Source organism: Ambystoma mexicanum, chromosome 3p (assembly GCF_040938575.1).
Source record: "Ambystoma mexicanum isolate Mex_15411 chromosome 3p, UKY_AmexF1_1, whole genome shotgun sequence".
NCBI classification, from domain to species: Eukaryota; Metazoa; Chordata; class Amphibia; order Caudata; family Ambystomatidae; genus Ambystoma; species Ambystoma mexicanum.
In genome coordinates, this window is record NC_090925.1 from 726,396,745 (window position 1) to 726,418,360 (window position 21,616).

The following is a 21,616-nucleotide window of genomic DNA, read 5'->3' on the forward strand; positions in this document are numbered from 1 at the left end:
CATGAGAAAGGTGCAAACTTTTGGTAGTTTCTCATGCGAACGTTGGGGCCGCGGTAAATTCAGCCACGGCCGGATCACTTAGATTCCGAAATCAGAATATGCAGAAGACGAAATCCGCGAAAGAGAAAAATGTCAAGACCATGGGCAATCAGATGCTAGTCGTGACAATCATTCACAGAGCCTGAACCCAGTCTCCTGGAAGACATTTCCATCTGGTGTACCTTCTATCGTTGTGAGGTTATGCCAGCTGTGTTGGAGAACTGTTGCAGAGAGAACTCTGTCTGCTTGGCATACATTGACGAAGAAGACACACCACTGATATGTGTTACCAAGCTGCATGACTTCAGGGCAGCCTGCCTTACACAGTTTGCCCTCGTAATCCAAGTAATGAGCAAGTTAACTCAAAATATGTGGTGTTTGACAACCGAGGCGGCTAACATTGAATGTTGTTCCCCTATTTCGCTGTAACTTCTTTGGGTCACAGAAGAAAGCATTTTTCTGCAAATTGAATACATTTATTTTTTCTAATCTCAAACCCTAACATTCATCAATGTCGAAACAATTATCTTTCTTTCACTTTGAAGTTAAAAACAATATTTCCCCCATCTCCCAAACTGTTTTTGATCGAATGGGCATTCATATTTTCAATTGATCTCCACTTGATATCCCAAACACTGTCTGTACTTTCCACAAAAAGGTACTTTTTAAACCATCACAATGCCTTACACTTAAAAAGGTATTTCAGACATATGACATGCAATTATTAGGTTCATTTAAATAAACTTATTTCTGTATCTCTTACACAGGTGGTTCAGGCTTGTGGCCTATCATGCGTTTACATGGTGGATTCATGGAAGACTGGGATTCCGTGTTCAATGAGAGCTATCTGACTCTGTGGTTCGTGCCATTAGTGAGAAATTTCCCAGTGACTCCGTAGAATACCACAGATTTATGCAGACAGTACCTCGACCGCAGAATTACAGTTTGTAATTTGTCATTGTCATCGACTTTACAAAACTAAATAAAAATAAATAAAAAACTGAGTCGATATGAAAAGTTGTTTGAAATTATTTATACGTCCACAACACGTACAAACATCTATGAGGATTGCGAAAGATTGGGGTGCTTCAACACGGTTACTGGACTATTGCACTCCCTTCATCCTCATCCAACCTGTGGCCACGAGCTGGCAAGGGGGCTGGGTGGATGGGTAGGCTCAAGGTGCCGAACACCATGTACGCTTCAAGGGGCTCTTTGGCATGGGGACTATTGACCATATGGCCAGCCCAGACATAATGTGTGTCTCTAGACTCCCCTTTGAAGACCCTGGCCCTCATTACGAGTTTGGCGGTAACCATGCCGCTATTGGCGGCATGGCTGCCGCCGAAATCGCATCGCGGTCCGGGTCCTCGGAATGAGGACTTACCGGGCCATTCCGAGTTCGGAAGGCCCGGTAATTCCTCCCTTCGAGGACCCGGACACGGTCCTTCCCCATTCCCATTTCAGCCCCCATAGGGCAGAATGGGAATGGGAGAGGGAGCAAACAACGGACCATTACGAGATGGCCCGTTGTTTGCTCCCTCTTCCCCTCGCAGGACCCGGTAAGCACGCCTGGTTTTCCCAGGCGTGCTTACCGTGTCCCACGAGAGGAACTCGTAATGCGGCGGTACGGAGTGAACAGCGCCGACACCTTTTACGGCGCCGTTCACTCCGTACCGCCAGGGTCGTAATGAGGCCCCATGTCTCGTCTTCAATCAACATATCTATGTGTCCTTTGACTGTGTTCTGATCCTACCGCGCTCGCCTCACCCACATCCATCCCCATTTGGTATCAATGGCAGTTCGCACCTGTGGCCGAATGCTGGCAAGGAGGTTGGGTGGATTGGAAGGCACAAGTTGCCGAACACCATGTACACCTCAAGGGGCTTTTTGGTACATGGACCATTGACCACATGGCCAGCACAGACACAGTGGGCCTCATTACGAGTTTGGAGGCAGCCATGCCCTTAATAAGGGCATGGCTGCCTCCAAACTCGGGTCTTTGGTCCCTGAATGGGGAAATACCGGGCCATTCTGACTTTGGAGGGCCCGGTATTTCCCCATTCAGGGAACCCAGACCATCCCCATTCCCATTTGAGCCCCCATAGGGCTCAATGGGAATGCAGAGCATGCTAACAACGGGCCCGTTAATGACGGGCTCATTGTTAGCATGCTGGTCCCCTCGCGGGACCTGCAAAGGACGTCCGGTCTGACCAGACGTCCAGAGCGGGGTCCCCTGAGGGTGCCTCGTAATGAGGTGGTACGGGGTTAACGGCGCCGGCACCTTTACCGGTGCCGTTAACCCCTTACCGCCTCACTTGTAATGAGGCTCAGTGTCTCTATAGTCCCCTTTGAAGACCTTGTCCCTGCAATCATCATATGGATGTGTCCTTTGAATGTGTTTCGGTCCCATTGCACGCACCTTATCTACATCCATTTATCCCCCTCTGCCATCTATAGCAATTTGCATCTCCGGCCGTGGGCTGGCAAGGGGGCTTAACTGGCGGATGGAGGAGGTCCAAATTTGTCATAGAGGCCTGGTGAGTCTGAACGAACACGTCAGACATTCACGTACACACCTACTTCTGGAAGCCTCTATAAACTGTGAAAGTTACCAAGAAAACTACTAGGGCTATCTCCATCCATCCACTTTTTTCCTTGCTTGATGAATCGGCTCATCTGCGCTTCTAACTAACAGTCAACTTTTACTATTGTTTTCTTTTGTGTCAATGTTATATGCTCTGCCACTTTCTATTGCTTTATACTCAATGTACACCCTATTCTCAATGTAATACATTCAAAAACTCTACACCATTACACCTATTTACTTTTATCTCTGTAATTAGCACATGGCCTACTTTATCTATAACGTCTTTTCTAACTTTCAGTGTTATGCGGGTGACACGCGGCTCTCTTTCTGGATCCTCTCAGCCTCCTCTCCTCACTCTCACATTCCTGAGTGTCTATCCGCGATCCAGGATTGAGATCCTTGTCATTGGCACCCATGCTCCCGCTTTCCATCTCTCACTCTTCCTGCCCTCTTTGGGCTCTCTATCCTCGCCTTCCTGTTAGGCAAAAAATCTAGGTGTCATCTTCAAATCCACCCTCTCCTTCTCTCCTCACATCACAGAGCTTGCCAAAAAGGACCACTTCCAGCTGCACCTCCTCAGGGGTATTCTACTTTTTCTCATTTTCCCCCAGAAGCTCACTGTCTCCAGAACCATGTCTCTCTCCAGGCTGGACTACTGCAATAGCCTTGTTCTCAGTTTGCCTACCTCTACTCTTCGCCCTCTGCAACTAATCCAGAACAGGACTCTGAGACTTCTCCTTCACCTCAAGCCCAGGCACTGTATTTCTCCAGCCCAGAAATATCTCCACTGGCTCCTGGCTACTGCAAGAATCAGGTTCAAGACCCTCTGCATCGTCTACAAGGGTTTGTAGGGCTAGGGCCCACACTACATCCAACTCTCTCTTCCGAATTATCTTCCTTCTAGAGCCCTTAAACTCGCTGAGGGTCAGACACTTCTCCAGGCTGAGAGTGGGGGATGGATCTCTCTCTTCTGCAGGTGCCTCCCTCTGGAATGGCCTTCCTGCACCTCTCAGACTCGAGCCGGACCACCACAAGTTCCTGAAGCAGCTCAAGACCTTCAATTATTCCTCTGCCTTATATATCTCACTTTCTTGCTAACTTACCTGTCTGCTGCGCTGACTGGTTTCTTGGCTACCCTAAGAGTCTCACTGGGTACCAGGCTCCTCCATGAACAGTCTTCCTTGCACTGCTTCAAGGCCTATTGCGCACTTAGGGGCTGTAACTGTAATTCCTACATCTCCCCTGCCTCCTTGCACTTACCCAGAGCCGCTCTGCTCTGGCTACACTTACTCAGCGCCATTCTGCCCTGATCCGACTTCCCCCTAACCTCTCCCTTGCACATCCCCCTACACTTCACCTTGTCGCACTTGCGCAAGACGAATGACAGAAGTTCTAGTAGGATCATTTGTCTTGCCTTCCCCCTATCTTGCCTCCCTTCTCTTGTGGCACCTAGAAACAGTTGCGTAGAGGTGTGTTATAATTGACATATATAGTATCACATAACATTACAGAGTATTGCTTCCAAATTGAATATTTCATAGTTCATGTTTTCAATGCATGTTTGCCTTTGGTGACATTTTTTTAAATGCACTTTTATTATCAATGCAATGAGATCTTTGATGTACTCACTGTGACATTCTTTTTATAGTAATTTCGTTGTAGTTGTTTTTTTTAACGATCATAAGGAAAATCCAAAAATGCCATCATGTATCGTTTTGGTTGCCCCAATGTCAGCCGTGCCAAAAGTGAATAAACAGTCCTGCATGTCTTTCCTGAGGATATAAATGTAGTAAAGAAATGGCTGTCGAACTGCAGATTTCCAGTATCTGAGATTGAATGCAGAGTCATTGATGTCTTGGCTGACGTGAGGAACAATCTATTCTGCATCAGCAGCATGCACTTCTCTGGAGATATGTACGAACAGTCAAAGTTCACTAAAAAGCATCGCCCCATACTCCATCGCAAATTAATTCCCAGTGCAGTTCTTACTGAATGTCAGTACACTCTGACCCAGGTGAGTAGTGTAGTGGAGGCAGAATGTTTTCATGTATTTGACTTTTTTCTAATTTTCTTCAATATGTGATGTTTTTCAAATGATCATTCAATACATTGAAATAGTCTGTGAACAGGTAACATATAGAACGGTTTGGAGTTTTTGTGGAATGCTTCCATTGATATTTTACTGCACAAGTTGCCTTCCTGGCATAATATTCTATGGTGTATATAATTATAACTTTAGATTAGTTTGTGTATCCCTGGTGTAGGGATACACTAATAGTTCGGTGCAATGTTAGCCTTCCCGAAAAAACATACATTGCCTCTTTTAAAAATATTTTATTTTGTTAAATGTGTTGATTGCCATCTCTGTGTTTACATAGTCCACACTAATTGAAGTACAGACCGTTACCAATGAGGAAATCAGAGACACGTCCAACATCCACCTGGTGAGGCAGAGTGACTTGCACATAAACTTACTTTATCGCTCTTGATGTGGTCTAATATAATAATAATGTTTATTTTCTATTTCACACTGGTATGAATATATGCAACAATTAAATGACCGAGATTGTACATCTATCACTATTCCAGAGTCAACAGCAACCCCACTCACCTTTCAAGTAATTTTGTTATCCCAAACCTTTAGATGCGAGAATACAAAATATATATTTGTTTAAGATCAACTTAAAAATATTGATTATTATGTATCATTTTAGCTTTTGAAACAAAGTTAACGCACAACAATGCCATTTGTGTGGTCTCCAAGCTTATCAGGCAGATCTGTAATGCAAAGAGGGAGGGCAAAGAGGGAGGGTGGGTGATTAGTAGGGTTGAGCGGGAAAAGAGCAAGAGAGCGGACTGTAGTGCTGTTACAAAATATTTATTTGTTTAAATTCAACAGAAATAATATAGATTATTCTTATGTACAATTTTTGCCTTTGAAACAATGTTAACATGCAAAAATGCCACTTGTGTAGTTTCCGGGAGCTTAAGCGGATCTATAATGCAAGAAGGGAGGGTGACTGGTTAGTAGGGTTGAGGTTGAAAAGAGCAAGATAGCGCACTGTAGTGCTGTTGAGGTAGTTTGAGAGGGGTATGCAGATGAGGGATTTTATTAGTACGGATTGTTGCTGCAATAACTTGAAATCCACCCAAGCGCATAGCAATCCAGTAATCTAAGTGGCATGTGGGCTTCTATGTAAATAATGATAATCTTTTGCGTATAATTGTTTTTCGTTTTTCCTTTTACATCTTTATTATTGATATTACTTTGATATAGGGGGATGCTGGAACTTCTACAAGCTACCATTCTTCTACTGCAACTGATCTGGTGGATGAGGCATAACAACTGAGAATTTATTGAATTACATTAACTATTTTAGACGCAGTGTGTGTGTGTGTGTGTGCTGTGTGTTAGATGTGTATACAATACCTACATGGACCGTTTATTCTGTTGCTTCTTCGTGCTCAATTTTGCCAGAAGTCTGTCCTAGTTTCCATTATTTACCATCAGGAAGTGGAAGTGGAACTATAAAAACTCCAAAAACTCCATACCGGCGCTGATTGCGCGCAGTGTGCGTTTTGTGTGTTGGGAGTGTTGGGCTGTCGGCGGAAGAGGGTGATTGTTGGCAGTCCATTTACCATTGGAAACCATGAGTGTCTAGCCTGACATTGGGCCTCATCACAATGTTATTACAGCCAGCAGTAATACCACCGTCAATAAAGCGCGTTACCACAGACCTATCACAACCCCTTTCCAGCAGTATTACTGCCTGAAAACCGGCGATAATACAGCTGGAATTACTACTAGCTGGAGGTAAACGAACCTAGGTGCCAGGAATAAAGCCACAGGTGTATAGTGTGCACACCAGAGGGCTACAAAAGACCCACCCAAGCCCCAAGCACATTTTCTAATACCATGCTTCCATTTTCTGCTGGGAGCTTTGACATGCAGTTCCACATGCTGCACCTGGAGCTACAGATGCTCGACAACCAGGACAGGGCACAGGGCGGGGGCGAGGGTAGAATGAGGATGAGGAGGAGAAGGAGGCCAGCCCCAGCAAGGCGTGCACCCATTCCCAGGGTCAGGATACTACCCTGGGCCCTCAGTGACACCCAGATAGTAACAGAGTACCGCTGGATCGGGCGACCATCACTGAGCTGCTGGCCACGATACAAAATTACATTGGGACTGCCATCCACACAGAGGTCCCCCACTGGTCAAGCTGGTGTCAGTCCTGCAGTTCCTGGGGATGGGCACCTTTCAACACTCTGTGGCCATGATGCATGGCATGGCCCATTCGACATTCAGTACAGTCCTGGGCCAGGTGCTGGATGCCCTGCTGCGCCATGTCAACCTGCACATGGCACTGCCCACCACCCAGGCACAGGTGAATGACCTCAAGGCGTGCTTCTATACCATCGCACAGGTGCCCAACGTCATTGCAGCCACAAGTGCCCAATGTCATTGCAGCCATCAACTGCACCCATGTTGCATTGGTTGTGCCCCAGGCCCATGAGCAGTCTTTCGGAACCGCAAGCGCTATCACTCATTGAATGTGCAGATGACCTGTGGACCTGACCTAAACATCAGTCACTGATATGCCCACTACCCTGGATCCACCCATGATTCCATGGTGCTACACAACAGCACACTGCTGGCCTACATGGAGAGGCGCAGGGGACAATGGACCTGGATAGTGGGGGAGTACAAACCCTGATATAAATTCATGTTCAAGCACAAGTAAAAAAGGGGGCTATTGCCACAGGAAGCATTGCATGGCAATAGGAGGCACGGTCAGCACCTCTGCAGCACCTGCACCATTAAGGTGGGGCATCCAAGGGCGCATGCACACGGCCACCACACCTGGACCTACACATGGTGATGAACAAAGTTGACAGAATCATCCTGGCATGTGCAATGCAGCACGTTTGTCTTAGGTGGAATGTGCCTCTACACCCTGAGGCAGACAGGCAACACACAGGGGCTGATAATGATGATGACCATGTGGCCGGAACCTGGGTTGTTGCACAAAGGGATGGGGTGAGGGAGGGGAGGCAGGCCCAACAGGCACTGATTGATAACTTCTTTTAGCACAGTGACTGGACCCAGAACACAACCTGCACATTTTGAATTAATAGCACTAGTACACAATCATGATTGTACTTGCTTTTTGTCAGATTTCAATGGGCTGTAATGTATGTGGAACTGACTCCATCCCCCTCCCCTGCACACTCTCCCCCTGACCTCACTCAAAACCAACTCCCCTGCACACTGTCTCCCCTGCCCCCACCCAACACCAACTCCCATGCACACTGTCACCCTCGCCCACCCAAAACCAACTCGCCTGCACACCGTCCCCCTCTTTCCCCACCCAACCATGTGTCCATGTGATGGCCCCTCAGGCCAACAGTGCACAGTCCATTCACTGGGTACGTGGCCGCTTCCCATGTGCACCGGAATCAGGAGAGCTCTGTAGCAGCCTGCGCTGTGACCTCCGACGTGGGCTTCCCTGTTGGGACTCCTCATTGGGGGTGATGGAGGTAGATCAGATGGAGGCAGGCATATGGATTTGCTGCTGGAGGAGGTTATTGGTTTCCCTAATTTGTTCTGCAAATGCAGAGAGCCCCTCGCAGAGCTCTTTTACCCTCCGCCTGAACCCTGTGAGGGATGCTGTGCATGCCTCCACCACCATCCTCTTGCGGGTATTGTCCCTGGCCATGGTCTTGGTAGGACCCCTGATGGCATGGCTGATGGCCATCACAGGCCTATTGTGTCCTCTGGCAAGGCCCTCGATTTTCAGCTGATGTGCCTCTATAACTTCCAGTCGCGCCATCACACCAACCACAGTACCAGTAGGGGTGTTGAGGTCTGGTAATTATGCTTAGGGGGGCTATGATGCTTGGGGCGATGATGCCTGGCCTGCTTGCATTTTGCAGTGGGATGGCATATTTGGGGCATAGTGCTGGAAGGGGGACACCCTTGGGAATGTGGCTTCCCAGTGGTGGCATTGCAGGGGTTGATTGTTGGTGTAGGCAATTATTGTCTGACAAGCATCTTGGTTACATAGCCAGCTGGCAATGGTGCACTTCTGTGCCCATGCCATGGCTGTGTGTTCCATGGAACTTGGATGTGTCCCTTGGCTGCCCTCCCCAGAGCTGAGACTCACAGGCGTGGCCTAGGTGCACTGGCACATGGGTGCTGCTATGGGTGCCTGTGGTGGCTAACACACACTGAACCCAGTCACAATGCCCGGCTCATGGGAATTCTCACTGGGGGATGGTGCGGTAGGATGTGCACATTACATTTGTTATTTGGTGTGGGGGTGACTCACCTTCGGCATTCTGGGTGGCAGCGCCTGCCTCTGCTCCTCCGACTGCCTCTATCCCTTGCGTGTCTATGATGCTGCTGCAGCGCTCCTCCAATGGCATGAGATCCGGTGGTGATGGTGATCCTCCTCCGGGTTGCCATGCAATCTGTCCGGTGCTGGACTAGGATGCCCTGGACCCGTACCCGCAGGTCGTTAAAGCGCTTTCTGCAGTCTTCCCAATCCCTGGGGACACGACAGACTGCAGACACCTTCTTGCTGATGTTGCCCCAGATGTGGTTGCAGCGCTTTGAACTGTTTTTTTTTGGGCCCCGTACAGCTCCTCATAGTGGCCTAACACCTCCTCCAAAAGGATGTTGAGCTCAGACATTTGGGTTTACGAATCCGGTCCTGGGCTGACTTGCCCCTTGCATGCTCGAGTGGTATTTTTTTACTTCAGTTGCTCTGGATGGCTACCAGGGGCTCCGATTTTTACTGGATTGTGATTTCCAAAAAGGCCACCGCAGTGTTTCCTTTTCCGGTGGCAACGCATTTCCTTTGAGCTATTACTGTGCGCTATTACCATGCAAAGTTACCACGCGATACTTGCTGACGGCAGCACTACTGTTATTTAGGCTGGGATTTCGGGCATTACCGTTATTTGGGTCAAGTGGTATTGCCTTTAACACTGGGGACGTGCGTGTTTGTCTGCCGACTCGTGATACAGCGGTTTGTTTGCGACTAATCTCGACGTTTACACTAATAGCGATCAACAGTAATTACGCCCAAAGGATGTACGATCTTCGTAGCGGGGGAAGGGGGAGATGCAGCCTATAGCGCTTATTTCTGACAAAGAGATAGTACCAGAAATTGCTTTACCCCTCCCGCTCTCTCCGGTGGTATCTTTGGGAGAGTATAGAAGTGAGGTATCTTTAGAAATTTCTTTGTATTATGGTTGATCCATTTAATTTCCTCTGCCCTTTCTAGAAGTTTTTCCAGGTTGCATCAAATTTCTTCTGTGGGATCTGAGTTAAGTGCAGCATAGGTGTTAATATCGCTAAGCTGTCTCAAGCACTCTTCTTCATAATCGCTTGCATTTAGTAGTACCAAGCCACCTCCTTTATCTGCAGACCTTATTGTTATGGTGTCATCTCCATACAGATTTTTTATGAGTTTGAGCTCATGTGGTTTCATATTCTGATTCCTGGGGTGTTTGAATTTCACTTTTTCCAGGTCTCTTGTCACCTAATTTTGAAAGATGTCCATAGAAGGGACAGTTATCGGAGGAATAAAATTACTCTTGCCTCTGAATTCTTTAAGATCTGAATCCTCTATGTCTCTTGGATTGTCTTCTTCCAGTTTGCTAAAGAACACTTTCAATTTTATTTTACGAACTGGTTTGTATAGTTCAATTTTTGAATCAAATAAGGTGCTGTCATAAGTTGGAGCAAAACTGAGTTCTTTTTGCAAGGTTTTAATTTCACTTGAGGTCAGAATTCTGGAAGACAAATTGATCACTATGTTTTCTTCTGTTGCAGCCTCGTATTCGGTTTTCCTTTTTGTTTTTCTTTTCCCCCTTCGTGTTCTCTTCTTCCTTCTCCTAGAAAAGGCACTCTGTCTCTGTTAGGTGTTTCTGTTGTGTCTGCTGTTCTAGATGTTCCCGGAGTGGCTTCCTCTCTTTGGTTAGATGTTTCTCTTTCTGTGTTGATGCCAGAGCTGGACGTTTCGTTAGTGTAGTTCGGTTTTGGTTTTCTTAGTGGAGGACCATATTTCTCCATCCAACTATAAACTTCATCCTTCAAATAATCATAGGTATCACGTTTAAATTTTTGGATTTTCTTAGCTTCGAGTTCTGATTTGTATCTGGACAATTTATTGTTGATATCTTCTAAAATAGAGTCTACTTCTTCTCGATTTAGTGTCGCCACTAGTTCTTTTTCGATTTCTTGGATCTCTTCTCCCATTCTTGTATAGTCAGTAGAATGAGATCTAAGGAACATTTATTTAGTCGGGTTTCCCATTTTTTTACAAAGGCTTTGCTCTCCTTACATAAGGTGGGTCACAGCTGTAAACGTAGACCTCTTGGTATTCTTTGGCTTTTGTGGTATCTCCCCAGTGTGATTGCATGGAGTTTGCGATTTATCTCCTTCCTTATTAAATACTCCAATTGTTTTATTTGGCTAGTTGGATCTTGTTTTTTGTCGCTTGTCGCACTGAATCCGCTGTCAGTGATGAGACCAAGTATTTCGTTTGCCTCCTCGGCTGTGAAGCCTAACGTATCTGATCATCTTAGAGCCCTCCCATTCAACATCAACAACATTTGCTTTACAGTAGACGTTAAAAGCCTATATACATCCATCCCTCATAATCTAGGCAGAGAAGCAGTAGAGTGGATACTTTTGAAGGAGGGTGAAATAGCTGCACAAAAAGAATTTATCATGGCACTTTTAGAATTCATCAGCAACATCTCTTATTTACAGTTCAAGGACTCATACTACTTACAAGTTGCAGGTACAGCTATGGGGGCCATCATTGCCCTTAATACGTGAATTCGTTTATGCACAAATTTGAAACAGAACATGTCCTTTTGAATGATCTGTGGAACCAAGACCTTATCATTTGGATTCGATACATTGATGATATTTTTGGCATTTGGAAAAGCACAGAAGCACACTTCCTTGAATTTTTTGGCTATATCAACAGCATAGACCCTCGGATACAGTTCACATTTGAATACTCACGTAAATCCATCCATTTTATAGATGTGGAGATAAATATCACAGAAACAGGATACCAGACAACGATCTATCGGAAAAGTACCGACAGGAATAGTCTGTTACAAAGACTGAGCTTCCATCAACCGAGCCTGATTAGAAATTTACCTTATAATCAAATGCTCAGAGTGAAGAGAATTGTCAGCAACCAGAGAGAATATGAAGCAGCAGTAAAAGAAATGGGCAAAAAGTTCCTAGCACGAGGTTATTCAGAGGAAGAAATTACATCGGCAGAATCACGTACAGCCACACAAAACAGAGAACTACTCAAGCCAAGAGCAACTAAGCAAGACACCACACCACCACTTGTTTTTGTATAGAAGTACTCGGCCAGAGCAATCGAATAAAGGCAATCATAAAGAAAACTTGGAACACTGTAACATGTGACAAAAGGGTTGAACACCTGTTTAAAGAAATTCCAACGTTTGCTTATCAAAGAAGTTCCAATCTTAAAGACAGATTAATTCACACCAGACCCCCACAGAAGAAGAAAAGTACAGACCGCATAGGAACGTTTCCATGCTTGAACTGCAGCAATTGTAGTTACATTATGAAAGGAGAAACAATAAATCATCCTTACACCGGAGAGAAAATCAGACTTGGATGCTATGCCACATGTGATACACCAGGGATCATCTATGGGATCAAATGCCCATGTGGATTGTATTATGTTGGCCAAACATAACGCACAGCAAAAATAAGGTGGAACGAACACAGATCTTGTATCAGGAATAAAACTGTAAACTCAACGGTGGCAAGACATTGGCAGAATAAACAACATAACTTGGCCCAAATTAAATGTCTAATTTTTTAAAGAGTCAAAAGAAGAGAGAAACACGAAGATCTACAAAAAGATTAAATCAACGTGAGACGTTTTGGATCGATAGACTGAGTTCTCTGAAACCAAAAGGAATTAATGAGGAGATCAACTACATGAGCTTCCTCTAAAACAGAGAGAAGCGCATGTATTTTCTTTACCGGAGTGTTGTGAACTTTACCTGGATACTGTTGTTGTCATGATATACAAATGTGATGAACATTTTTGCATACACAATTTGGTCATCATGATATACAAATGCGATGAGTTCTTGATTAGTTCGTTTATGTTTCTGAGATTTGTGACAAATCCTTCCTCTGGATTAGATTTCCCAATTGAGTTTATACTATTAGGATTCTGTTTATATTTTTAGATCCTGGTCAACTATATGACAATAATTGTGAAAATAACGGGGACTCTATTATGCAGTATTAGAGGCACCCACTACCAGACACATCCGCACACCCCATCACCTTATACCGTCCATTTTCATGGCTTAAAACAAGCATTAACAGGGACACAGTTTTCTCAACAACATGGGTCCCCATGGCAACAGCCCCGCCCTTCTGTGTCACCACGGAGAGGTGAGTCCCGAGGTGTACGTGCGGCGGCATTCGCGCTGCTGCCCCTTGCCCTGCCCACATTTCCATGGGAATCTAAGACAGCGTCCGCACTCGCACGCATTTCGCTTTCGCTTTCCCAGCGAATGCGTTTGGTCCTGCACGCGAGCATCGCATAAGCAGGTAAGAGACTCCTTTACACGCACGCACATAAGAGTCACTCGATCCATAGAGAGAAGGACTTACACATTCTTTAACTATTGTTAAACAGGAGCGTTGGAGACAACGTTTACGAGCACGTAGAGGAAAGGACAACTACAATACAGCAGGTACAGACTGCTTAGCAACAAGGGGTAATATATATTGGACTTTTACAGTTGTATAGCGTTTCTGACATTATTTTCACTTATTTCCTCCCTTGTTTACTACAATTACTCGGATCAACTTGGGGTATGTGTTTCACATTTTTCATTGTAATATGATGGATTGTCTTACTGTTTACAACTGTTTAGTTGTTTTATAATTTAAGTACTGCCCTGAAGATGGTCACAGACCGAAATGCATTGGCATATGTGCTTACTAACAAATCGACCTACTAATTTTCGGGTTGCCTCACTACATATAACCTAAACATGAGATACGGACACTAGAAATGTGAATTAAACATTTCCTTTGTGAATCTTTCACCGACTTTGTGCATCTTTGAAAAAGTATAAACACTTTGAAAAATAATTTGATTTACCTATGTAACCCTGACAAGGGTCAACTGTGAGCACCAGTCTTAAGTAAGGTATAGTCACCTTACTTTTTCTTCTAAGCTGGTTTGTGAGGTCCGGATGCCACAGGACCTATTGCAGACTGGTAGCTTCAGGTCAAAATATTTCTGAACAAATAAATTGCAGTAGATATAACTGATTTCAGCAAAAATCTCTGTGGTGCCCACCTATACTTTGTATTACAAGATTTTCTGGAACCTTATACTCTTGGTGGTGTGAGCCAGTCTAAACCGACCCTGATGGCTGCATACCCTGCGGGCCTGATCGATCACAAGGAGCGGGCTGAGAGACAAGTTAAAACCTCAGAATTGGTACAGGAATCGGCATCTCATCCAATTGCAGAGCCTTATGACTCGAGTACTAAGCAGGTTCTTTTTGCCACAGTGCCTTACATTATTATCCACGAGGACCCAGCCGATGACTCTGTGGAGGAAATCTTAAGTATGGCTCCGATTAAGACCCCTTGTGCACAGGGAAAATCCAAGGGCAGTAAAAGAGTACAGTCAACACTGATGAAGAAATCTAAAAACTTGCCAGCTAAATCTGTAAAAAAAGGCCCACAAAGTTTCATTAAATCGCTATTTTCACAGACATCAGTCAAGGCAGCCTTATCCCAGATGGATTGGGCGGGAGCGAAGGGCACATCAGCAGCCAAAGTTAGGAATTCCCCAGGATTGCCATTGGGGAGTATGCAACCAGAGGGGAATGGAGTTGTTGCACTGAAAGCTGTGGGCCCACATGCTCACCAGACGACAGCTTTGGTCTCTAATGGGTCTTTGGCAATGGGACGGTTTATTCCACCATTACAGCCAGTGTCTAACTCCATGATGCAAGTTCAAGGTAAAGCATAAGGGGCCATGTCATTTCCCCTTCTTAAGCCACAATCGGCTCCCTCCATCAGTCGATTTACAGTGATTCCACAGGAGCGCTTACCTTTGGGCCCAAAGGGCCTGCGTAAAACTCTCAAGAGAACTTGTTGACTGTTGTTATTGAAAGCATGATTCCTGAAACCCGCTCTTCAATACTGAATCACACAAACTTCCTGTCCCTTTTACAGATTATGTGATGCAGATAGAGTGTTGCTTCTGGATCGAGAACAACCTGACCAAGTTGTGATTTGTTTTAAATCCAAATTAGTGATGGATACCCTCTTGAAGGAACGTGACAATTTAAGATGCCTGGGGTATGATCTATTACCTTACAGTGTAAAATCTTGGAAAGGGGCGGCACAGCCCTGTGGGTCCCAACTGGTAATTGCGAGAAATTACCAGCTACATTCTGGGTATAATAATGTTGAAGAGCAAGTTTTAGCCTTACAAAGGAAAATAATGGCTTCAGAAGAAAGCCGCAATTGGTCATGGCTTACTTTGCAGCGTCTGGTTTAGATTCATATGGTTAGGGAATATTGATGCTGCAACAGATGTATTACCTGTTTTTTTTCTCGGTTTTGTCATTCAACTCAATAGGCCATGCCCATCTATTTACTAACGGTATTTTATCGGGTTTAGGCAACATACAGTTCTTGTTCTTCAGGAAACATGGCTTAAGTTGCAGACAGCTTTCAATGGCTATGAGGTGATCCATCAGATGGCTGGCCAGAGTGTGAGCTGTCGCCCATATGGTGGATTGCTAACCATTGTCAAAGTTTCCCCTTATATTAAAGTTGGGGCATGGTCTGGCGTAACATTTGGAGCACGGGCAACTCACGTTAGATTAATGAGTGAGGTGCAGGTGAATATTCTGTTGATTCATATTTATTGGCACCAGGGCATGGGGGCAGTAGAGGAAATTGAATCAATTTCCTTGTTCATAGCGGAATGGCACAACTCCATACCTTCAGGCCATATTTTGATATCTGGGGATCTAAACTCAGACTGTATTTTTTACTGAAAATGTGAGTCAAATTTCAATATTGAAAAAGGACAAAAGAATTAGGAATGGAAGGGCATGGATGGATTGTATCACAGGTATGGCCCTTTGCCCTTTGAATGGTGTGGTCGCAGGTGACATCCCACCTTCTGCAACGTGTTCTCATTGTTCTAGTACCTCTATTATTGATTACATTTTCGTGAGGCCTTAGCTGCTGAAACATTGCTCTTGTTTGGAAGTTAAGAGAACGTAGTGTAGTGACCACTCCATCCTGATAGCTCTTTTTGACCATCTGGTAGTTTTACCACTGCAGACTTCCAGAATGAAAGGAGTGAGAACAGTTACCCTTAATACTCAGGGTGATCGTTTGAATTGGACCTCACATATGCTGGCTAGGTCCAAACAAACACTCGTTGGAGTGGTTGATGGGACGTCAGATCAGCAAAAATGTACAGATTTCTCTGTGGATAATTTTGAATGTTTTATTGCCAGTGTAATTTCCCCAATTGCTCCTAGGTTGCCAAGGGAGCTGCTCCCCCCACCGCTCATATTCCATACATAAAATAGAGAGTTGGTTCATAGAAGAATATTTAGATGGCAGGGAAACTGCATTAGAAATGATCCTCTTCTCTCTCTGCCTGGTAAGACCATTCAAATAATGAAAGTTGCTCAGCGGTGTAAAAATTGGCTTTGTGGGTCGATAGCCCACCATCTCCAATTGGATGCAGAGAAAATGCTAGATGTATTGATAGATGCAGACACCAAGGACTTTTCATCACTAATAAAAACTATTGGAAATACTCAGGTGAGGCGACTAGTCAATGCGGTTTCAGAAGAGGATTGGACTAACCATTGTAAATCACTGTATGCGCTGCCACCCTCATTATGTTCATCAGGGATGGAGAAAGTGATTCTTCAGGAGGTACCGTTTAACTTTCCCATCTTCCAAGCCAAACCTATTGACTTAGTTGGCTCTATCTGTAACTCTCAGGCCCTGGGCCCGAATGGACTAACAAATCAACTTTTTAAAACAAATCCGGTAATATGGGCAGAAATGTTGAGTATTCTATTTGTAGATATTTTGAAGCTGGAGCAATTGTCACCTACTTGAGAGAGAGCCCACATTATCCTTGTGTATATGCGTGTTATAAATGCCATATCATATCATATCCCCATATACATGAGGGGTGACAGGACTGTTAAGGATTTCAATCAGGCGACACACACCTTGGTCTCGGCCTAGTATGCAGCGCACAACTGAAATGCTTATCTTTTTATATATATATATATATATATAGATTCAATATTGAGATGGTACACCACTCATATCACACACGCTTTTCAAATACTCTGGGTCACAATGGACCATGAACGAGGCTGGTTGGTAAAATGCAATATTTATTTATTTATTTTAAAATTCGAAGGAAATCGTACAATTGTAATATGGGGCAGCAATCATCAAAGGGGTGATAATTACAATGAGAATGTGAGCAATGTACTGGGTTTAACTTCTAGTGGACCAGATACACAGAACAGCAGAATAGTAGCACTTTTTGATTTAGGAAAGAGCACCCAAGTTAGAATTCCCCCTGCAATGTTCCCTCAACCCACAAGTAATCAATTCTGAGTGGATAAACAGAAGCAGCAGATAATCAAGAATAAGAGACTGGAAACAGAATACAAATCTGACCTTTCCTCCCCAAATAAGAGAGAAAAACTGATTTTAAACCCATAGCAATGTTATGAAATGACACTCGGAAATGGACAAATAAATAATGAATGTGTGTTAAAAGCCTTGAAGCAAATATAATTCCTCACTAAAGCAACAATGCAAAGACACTAACAATCACAAAGACTGGATTACCAAAAACATACAGTTTGAAAATGAGTGGCAAGTTTAAAACAGATTGCAGCAAAATGACACGTTGGAAACTTTGCAATTTTGCAATTCCCTCCTGAAATTACCCAAACGGTTTTTAATAAAAACGGTGAAATACACTGATTTGGAGTGCAGTGGTTTTGGTTGGGGGATAGCTATAGATCAGAGGTACAATATGGTAAATTAAATGAGTTATGCAAAATATGAAAGGGTGCGCTTTGAGTAAAATGGAGCGTTGAAAAAGGAAAGGGAATCAATTGTGACAAGAACAGTTTTACTTTCCACTAGAGTATTCCGGCTAGGCCACCAAAGAGGGACACAGTAAGCTCCAGGGTTGATTTGCGAGTTCAACCCTCTCACCTCAGCGCCTGACCCTGGCAGAACCAGTACAATCACTCGAAATAGGACTAATGGTTTAGGATTACACAAGACAAAATTACTAAAGAGATGGCGCTGGCACTAGAAATCAATGTCAGGAACCAAGGGTGGAAGATTTGGAATCAATGGAGGCACTAGCTTACTGCACTGGTACGCTCTAGTCCTCATCAAATATGGCAGACTCTACTATAAAGCCTGGCTCCGCCCTTAGTTCAGTGCATTGTATCTGTGTACTTTCACTTTGACGCTCCGTATTTCCCCTGCTGTACTTGCATCCCTCTCTCAGCTCTTCGTAGCCGTGTGTTTTATTTGTATTCCTTGTCTTATAACTGCCAGTCCGCCTATATCTTAGTTAGTCCGTTCCTCTCTTTGTTTGTTTTCCTTAGATTCAAGCCCCCTGTGCTGTTTTTCTTAGCTTTCCCTTCAGCGTCCTTTGCCGTTTATGGCTCAGCCGCCTGCGGTCGTTTGACTGCGTTCGGCTCTGCTCTTCTCTTTCTCCCTTCCTTCTTACATTCCGCTTAGGCATCCTTGCCATTCCTGGTTCTGCCGCCACAGTCGTTTGACTGCGTTCCACTCTGCTCTTCTCTTTCTTCCTTAATTCTTACCTTCCACTTAGGCGTCCCTCGCCGTTCTCGTATTCTGCCGTCTGCGGTCGTTTGACTGCATGCGGCTCTGCAATTCTTCTTCTCACTTTTTTCTTACCTTTCGCTTTGGCGCTCTCTCACTTTCCTGGCTCTACCGCCCGCGGTATTTCTCTACCTCTACTAGTTGTCTGTCCTTAACTTCTCCGTTTACTATCAGTTGTGACTTACCTGCTTACCCGGATTTCCTCCTAGTGTTTGTGCCTTTTCCGGGCACATCCTTTTCCATTGGCCTCAGCCTCCAACCCAGTCACCATCTGCATCCACAGTGCATTCTTTGGGCAACTCGGCTGTTTGAAGTACAGCCTTCACTACTCATTGGTTCTGGAATTCTGCTTACCACTTCTCCTGCAAACCAGATCTCCAGGGTTTTTTCTGCCCTCTGGCTTTTTCCCTCGGAGTTAAGGCTGGCCCCTTGGGAGCCCCCGAGGGCGGGTTCCGATCACTGTTAAGGTGGCCTCCGGAGGGGCCAGACCTTATTTGCACGAGCGGAAGGTCCGGACTCAGAAGGACAAGACTTCCAACAAGAAGAAGAATCGTCCAAGGGTTAAGGCAGCCTCCAAGGTCCAAACATCCGAAGACTCAGGTGAGGAGAAGGGGGAGGTGGAACCGAAGCCTGACAGCATGCAACGCCCATCTTTAACCATGGCATCCTTGGAGCAGTATCAAAAACTAGTAGCTGCAATGCGGAACCTTACTGCAGAGGTCCAAGCCTTGAAAACGGAAAACATCGCTCTTCGCCAACAGGTGGTATTACACCGAGATGACCATGGAGACTTACCTACTATGACTCTCTCGTTTTGCAAATATGATGGTCATCCAGGAGGACTCAAGGATTTCCTAGACGCCTGTAAAGTATAATTTACTTTCCGACCCCATGCTTATGAGACTAGCCGATCCAAGGTTGGTTTCATCGTAGCTAATCTCACAGGAAATGCCTTATCCTGGGCTATACCGTTGGTCTCTAATGATGATCCTTCCTTGAATAACTATGACCAATTCGTAGTAGCCTTTAAGGACCGGTTTGACAGACCTGAAGTGTTGTACTCTTCTTTGGATGCTATTTTGGACGTTCGCCAGGGAAATACTGATGTCCAAAACTATATTTCCTGCTTCCTTAGGCTAGCCGCCAAGGCTGACTGGCCTGACTCTGCCCAGCAGACGATTTTCAGAAGAAGACTGTAACGCTCACCTGATTCCCGTAGAGGCGCCGGTCTTGACTGGGCGTATACCGTATCTTCAAAGGTGATGTGTAACACACGGCTGGCTCTTTGGGCTGGACCTCTGTGCACTGTATGTCTGATTCGAAGGGTAAGATGTCTACAGATAGAAAATATGGGATTAAGGAACTGGGTTATTGAATGTCTCTCTCTTCTTCCCTTTCTCTTCTCCTGTAGAACCCCAAAGGTTAACGCTCTCACCTTAGGTAAGTGAACGCCGTGCTCTCCATCTGCCTCGGGGCAGGGTGCTGTAACCAGTTTCTTCACTGGATAAGGGGAGCAGGCCTCTTGACTTCAGAGGACTGCTGTCCGTCGTTTACTGCACGACCGGTAAGTTTCGAGTAATTCTAATGTCTTTAAAGTCTTTAGTAATGATGTTTCTTGTTTTGCAGGGTTCCGGCGATGGCGGATGACGGGCTGAAGTGAGTTGCAGATGGAGCCCGTGTGATGAAAAGAAGCGCCTGGAAGCACATAAGTAAGCGCTTGTTGCCTGCTTCACGATGCGCTTTAACTGTCTTTTTATTTTGCAGGGACAAGTTCGGAGCGGCTGCAGGGTGCCGGAATACCCACTGGGTTAGATGTGGAATGGAGTAATGGCACGTGAGTATTAAAGTTCCCCAATGTCTTTAAACGCACCTTGTTTTGTCTTTCAGATGCGGGATGCAGCGCCGAAGGCCCCCGGAGCGTGCGAAGAGTTGGTAAGCTTTTGTCTTTCAGATGCCGGAATGCAGTGTGAAGACCTCCGGAGCGCACGAAGAGTAGGTAAGCCTTTGTCTTTCAGATGCCGGAATGCAGCGCGAGGCGTTGGTGACAGCCGATGGACCAGGTAAGAGAAGAGCTGTCACTGAAGACCGTAATGCTAACCTGTTCTTTCTTGTCTTTATAGGTGTTGCTGAAGACTGGATTCAGGATGGTAAGCCTTTTTCCTTAGGCTCAGGATCAGATGCAGAAGACACGATGAGCGTTCTGCTGCAGAGGATGCAGAATAACGCAAATCAAGATTCATCCATCGGGTGTGGTTTAAATAGCCTCCTGTAGTGCTTAGGTGTCTCCTTCCACAGCCACGCCTAGGTAAGAAAAGAGTTCCTGCTTTCCAGAAGAGTTCCAGTGTTCTGAATCTAGGGAGTGGCTCCTGCCCCACCCAACAGGAAAAGTAGTTCCAAACAGAAGAGGATCAGAGGCTCAACTGGCAGGCAAGTAAGCAGCATGGTCTGCTGCAGGTAAGTCCACCCAAGCATTATGAGCCCGGCGCTTCCAGCGCTGGGACTGGGCATATTTATGAGCCTGGTGCCACTGGCGCCAGGACTGGGTCCAAAAGGTCCCAATTGGGACTGGTTGGCACTCGGAACCTGGGTTATGGATCTGCTTCCAAGGGATTTGGGAAAACCCTGACCTTTTGGAAGCAGAGATCATGACAAGGACTCCAGGATGAGATCAAGGATGAGCTTGCTCGGGTAGCCCGACCCACTTCATTCCAGGATTTGATGTCTTTGTCTCTCCAGATCGAATTTAGGTTGCATGACCGTCGGCAAGAGAGAAGGCGAATTCGTGGAACCTCACAGGCTATCGTTCTACCTTACCAGACTCCTGCTCAGAGACCAACTCTCTCAACAGATGAGCCCATGCAGATTGAAGCCGCTCGTGGACCTCTTACTCCTGAAGAAAGAAGATGTCATCGAGATGCAGGGTTGTGCATGTACTGTGGTTCCTCAAAACATCTATTACAAAATGGTCCAGAAGTTCCCCCTAGGAGGAAGGAAAACTCCAA